This window comes from Oncorhynchus keta, unplaced genomic scaffold (genome assembly GCF_023373465.1).
Source record: "Oncorhynchus keta strain PuntledgeMale-10-30-2019 unplaced genomic scaffold, Oket_V2 Un_contig_30139_pilon_pilon, whole genome shotgun sequence".
Lineage (NCBI taxonomy): Eukaryota > Metazoa > Chordata > Actinopteri > Salmoniformes > Salmonidae > Oncorhynchus > Oncorhynchus keta.
In genome coordinates this window covers 42,863-48,686 of record NW_026286911.1, presented here as the reverse complement: position 1 = coordinate 48,686, position 5,824 = coordinate 42,863, and the positions used below count along the sequence as shown (strand labels likewise).

General features: G+C 38.2%; 1 long non-coding RNA gene across 2 annotated transcripts; it reads left to right on the top strand.

Moving 5' to 3' along the window:
- Positions 1-2,652: 2,652 nt before the first annotated feature.
- On the top strand, positions 2,653-5,367 carry LOC127923590 (uncharacterized). Of its 2 annotated transcripts, none has more exons than XR_008114784.1 (3): positions 2,653-2,864; positions 5,051-5,086; positions 5,231-5,367. It is a non-coding gene; the product is annotated as an uncharacterized LOC127923590 (long non-coding RNA). The 2 variants fall into 2 exon arrangements; XR_008114785.1 differs by having other exon boundaries at positions 5,015-5,086; positions 5,267-5,339.
- The last annotated feature ends 457 nt before the right edge of the window (positions 5,368-5,824 follow it).

The window sequence follows — 5,824 nt, the reverse complement described above, 5'->3', positions numbered from 1 at the left end:
GACGAGCAGTAGCAAGTTATACTGTGTGTCTAGGAGTCTGAAAGTACATTCAAACTAGGAACGTGAGCTGGACAAGGTCAGTCGAAACACTGAGTTTGTATGAGTTTGTTTTGTGTGTTTTTTGCTGCATTTACATAGGGATCCTTTTTGGCACTAACTGGTCTTTTGACCAATCGGATCAGCTCTGAAAAAGATCTGATGTGTAATGATCTGATGTGATTGGTCAAAAAGATCAGAATTGGGCTGCCTGTAAACGCAGCCTAGAGTCTTATCTGAAGGCACATTTAAAAACTTGGCACAGGATCTGAACAAGGTCAGTCGAAACATTTAGTTTGTACGTTGAATTAAAAATGTTTAGTGGGGAGTGAACAAAGAGCGTGTAGACAATGACACAACCTTTGTGCGTCTTATCTTCCATCACAGACATGGGCCACTCAGAGGTCAGGGATCAGAGTCTCTGATCTATGTGGGTGAATGGCTCTGATAACTTTGTCATTATGGCTAAGTTTATGATCTCTCTACTCCTTTCACTGTGTTTCTGTGGCTGGCAACTGTCAATATTTACAATCAATACAGTTCTATTGATTTGATTGGAAATGGAACTGAATGGGAGACCAATGAGCATACAGCAGAGTGAGTTGCGATGTAAATATTGATCCTTGCTATCTGGGATCGTTGGTACGTCCCTACCCCATTGAAGGACATGTAAAATGGTAAGGGTTAAGGTTAGGGTTTAGGGGTCGGGATGTCCCAATGATCCCGGATAACACTAACCTGTAAATACTTCTACAACAATGACAAAAACAAAGACTAGTCAACAGACGTGTAAAATGGATGCCACTATGTGTTGAATTACCAAAGTAGTTTATCTACTGTAGACTGAAGTATAATAGCGGTCTTTAAAGTGTGTGCACTGAAACATATGACATTGTTGTAGATACAGAGGAAATCTTCATTGAAGATTTCAATCAAAGAAAGCTTGACTCAGTTGCTTGCATGTGACATAGCAGCCAGTTTGCAGTATGGGTCTTGGGAACTCATTCACCCAGAAACACCTGGCATAACAGACTTGCACAAGTGACAGGTGGCTAGAGATATACTCTCACACACACACACACCCTGTCCTACACCCTGGACACCCCCCACCCTCCCACAGTGGTCATGGTAAACAAGAGTGAGAGCGGCCAGTGAAAGTAGTCATGTTGGTGGGTCACGTTTCACTGGGTTTAACCCTAGCGGCAGAGAGGTTAGAGCAGCGGGCTAGGAGCCAGAGGGTCGTCGGTGAAAATCCTGAATTTGAAGGAGAATCTGGTGGGGAGGGAGCTGGCAACCGAAGGGTTGCGGGTACGAGTATCCTAGAGCCAACCCTGTGTAAAGTCAATCCGTTTCAATATGCTGTTTACCTCCTGACCTAACACACACACAGTTAAAGGTGGGGGACAGACTAGGCTGCACAAGTGAGATCCCCATCTCGTCATCACAACACTGCAAAATCACCTTGCAGCCATACAGCACAGTATGTTACCTGTAACACCATGTGACAACACATGATTCAATGTAATCTACCCTCCACACACTCTTTCACCAGCTTCTTGGAGATCTTGAGTCAGAGGAAATGGGAAAAGGCTTCCTATGGTAATTTGTTGTGGTCTTCATCCAATTACAGGTCTGTATAATGAATTCAAGGTTTCGTTCAGGTCAAAAGTAGTTTATTATAACTGGAATAGGGGGTCATTCTGGATTGGTGTGTATTATTAGGTATTACTGCACCATTGGATTGGTGTGTATTATTAGGTATTACTGCACTGTTGGATTGGTGTGTATTATTAGGTATTACTGCACTGTTGGATTGGTGTGTATTATTGTGTATTATTAGGTATTACTGCACTGTTGGATTGGTGTGTATTATTGTGTATTATTAGGTATTACTGCACTGTTGGATTGGTGTGTATTATTGTGTATTATTAGGTATTACTGCACTGTTGGATTGGTGTGTATTATTAGGTATTACTGCACCATTGGATTGGTGTGTATTATTAGGTATTACTGCACCATTGGATTGGTGTGTATTATTAGGCATTACTGCACTGTTGGATTGGTGTGTATTATTGTGTATTATTAGGTATTACTGCACCATTGGATTGGTGTGTATTATTAGGTATTACTGCACCATTGGATTGGTGTGTATTATTAGGTATTACTGCACTGTTGGATTGGTGTGTATTATTAGGTATTACTGCACTGTTGGATTGGTGTGTATTATTAGGTATTACTGCACCATTGGATTGGTGTGTATTATTAGGTATTACTGCACTGTTGGATTGGTGTGTATTATTAGGTATTACTGCACCATTGGATTAGGTATTACTGCACTGTTGGATTGGTGTGTATTATTAGGTATTACTGCACCATTGGATTGGTGTGTATTATTAGGTATTACTGCACTGTTGGATTGGTGTGTATTATTAGGTATTACTGCACCATTGGATTGGTGTGTATTATTAGGTATTACTGCACTGTTGGATTGGTGTGTATTATTAGGTATTACTGCACTGTTGGATTGGTGTGTATTATTAGGTATTACTGCACCATTGGATTGGTGTGTATTATTAGGTATTACTGCACATTGGATTGGTGTGTATTATTAGGTATTACTGCACCATTGGATTGGTGTGTATTATTAGGTATTACTGCACCATTGGATTGGTGTGTATTATTAGGTATTACTGCACCATTGGATTGGTGTGTATTATTAGGTATTACTGCACCATTGGATTGGTGTGTATTATTAGGTATTACTGCACTGTTGGATTGGTGTGTATTATTAGGTATTACTGCACCGTTGGATTGGTGTGTATTATTAGGTATTACTGCACCATTGGATTGGTGTGTATTATTAGGTATTACTGCACCATTGGATTGGTGTGTATTATTAGGTATTACTGCACCATTGGATTGGTGTGTATTATTAGGTATTACTGCACCATTGGATTGGTGTGTATTATTAGGTATTACTGCACCATTGGATTGGTGTGTATTATTAGGTATTACTGCACCATTGGATTGGTGTGTATTATTAGGTATTACTGCACCATTGGATTGGTGTGTATTATTAGGTATTACTGCACCATTGGATTGGTGTGTATTATTAGGTATTACTGCACCATTGGATTGGTGTGTATTATTAGGTATTACTGCACCATTGGATTGGTGTGTATTATTAGGTATTACTGCACCATTGGATTGGTGTGTATTATTAGGTATTACTGCACCATTGGATTGGTGTGTATTATTAGGTATTACTGCACCATTGGATTGGTGTGTATTACTTATTGGTATTACTTACTGCACCATTGGATTGGTGTGTATTATTAGGTATTACTGCACCATTGGATTGGTGTGTATTATTAGGTATTACTGCACCATTGGATTGGTGTGTATTATTAGGTATTACTGCACCATTGGATTGGTGTGTATTATTAGGTATTACTGCACTGTTGGATTGGTGTGTATTATTAGGTATTACTGCACCATTGGATTGGTGTGTATTATTAGGTATTACTGCACCATTGGATTGGTGTGTATTATTAGGTATTACTGCACCATTGGATTGGTGTGTATTATTAGGTATTACTGCACCATTGGATTGGTGTGTATTATTAGGTATTACTGCACCATTGGATTGGTGTGTATTATTAGGTATTACTGCACCATGGATTGGTATTATTAGGTATTACTGCACCATTGGATTGGTGTGTATTATTGTGTATTATTAGGTATTACTGCACTGTTGGATTGGTGTGTATTATTGTGTATTATTAGGTATTACTGCACCATTGGATTGGTGTGTATTATTAGGTATTACTGCACCATTGGATTGGTGTGTATTATTAGGTATTACTGCACCATTGGATTGGTGTGTATTATTAGGTATTACTGCACCATTGGATTGGTGTGTATTATTAGGTATTACTGCACCATTGGATTGGTGTGTATTATTAGGTATTACTGCACCATTGGATTGGTGTGTATTATTAGGTATTACTGCACCATTGGATTGGTGTGTATTATTAGGTATTACTGCACCATTGGATTGGTGTGTATTATTAGGTATTACTGCACCATTGGATTGGTGTGTATTATTAGGTATTACTGCACCATTGGATTGGTGTGTATTATTGTGTATTATTAGGTATTACTGCACTGTTGGATTGGTGTGTATTGTTAGGTATTACTGCACTGTTGGATTGGTGTGTATTATTAGGTATTACTGCACCATTGGATTGGTGTGTATTATTAGGTATTACTGCACCATTGGATTGGTGTGTATTATTAGGTATTACTGCACCATTGGATTGGTGTGTATTATTACTGGGATATTACTGCACCATTGGATTGGTGTGTATTATTAGGTATTACTGCACCATTGGATTGGTGTGTATTATTAGGTATTACTGCACCATTGGATTGGTGTGTATTATTAGGTATTACTGCACCATTGGATTGGTGTGTATTATTAGGTATTACTGCACCATTTGGTGTGTATTGGTGTTATTAGGTATTACTGCACCATTGGATTGGTGTGTATTATTAGGTAGGTATTACTGCACCATTGGATTGGTGTGTATTATTAGGTATTACTGCACCATTGGATTGGTGTGTATTATTAGGTATTACTGCACCATTGGATTGGTGTGTATTATTAGGTATTACTGCACTGTTGGACTGCATTGGATTGGTGTGTATTATTAGGTATTACTGCACCATTGGATTGGTGTGTATTATTAGGTATTACTGCACCATTGGATTGGTGTGTATTATTAGGTATTACTGCACTGTTGGATTGGTGTGTATTATTAGGTATTACTGCACCATTGGATTGGTGTGTATTATTAGGTATTACTGCACCATTGGATTGGTGTGTATTATTAGGTATTACTGCACCATTGGATTGGTGTGTATTATTAGGTATTACTGCACCATTGGATTGGTGTGTATTATTGTGTATTATTAGGTATTACTGCACTGTTGGATTGGTGTGTATTATTAGGTATTACTGCACTGTTGGATTGGTGTGTATTATTAGGTATTACTGCACCATTGGATTGGTGTGTATTATTAGGTATTACTGCACTGTTGGATTGGTGTGTATTATTAGGTATTACTGCACCATTGGATTGGTGTGTATTATTAGGTATTACTGCACCATTGGATTGGTGTGTATTATTAGGTATTACTGCACTGTTGGATTGGTGTGTATTATTAGGTATTACTGCACTGTTGGATTGGTGTGTATTATTAGGTATTACTGCACCATTGGATTGGTGTGTATTATTAGGTATTACTGCACCATTGGATTGGTGTGTATTATTAGGTATTACTGCACCATTGGATTGGTGTGTATTATTAGGTATTACTGCACCATTGGATTGGTGTGTATTATTAGGTATTACTGCACCATTGGATTATTAGGTATTACTGCACCATTGGATTGGTGTGTATTATTAGGTATTACTGCACCATTGGATTGGTGTGTATTATTAGGTATTACTGCACCATTGGATTGGTGTGTATTATTAGGTATTACTGCACCATTGGATTGGTGTGTATTATTGGTATTACTGCACCATTGTGTATTATTAGGTATTACTGGTATTATTAGGTACTGCACCATTGGATTGGTGTGTATTATTAGGTATTACTGCACCATTGGATTGGTGTGTATTATTAGGTATTACTGCACCATTGGATTGGTGTGTATTATTAGGTATTACTGCACCATTGGATTGGTGTGTATTATTAGGTATTACTGCACCATTGGATT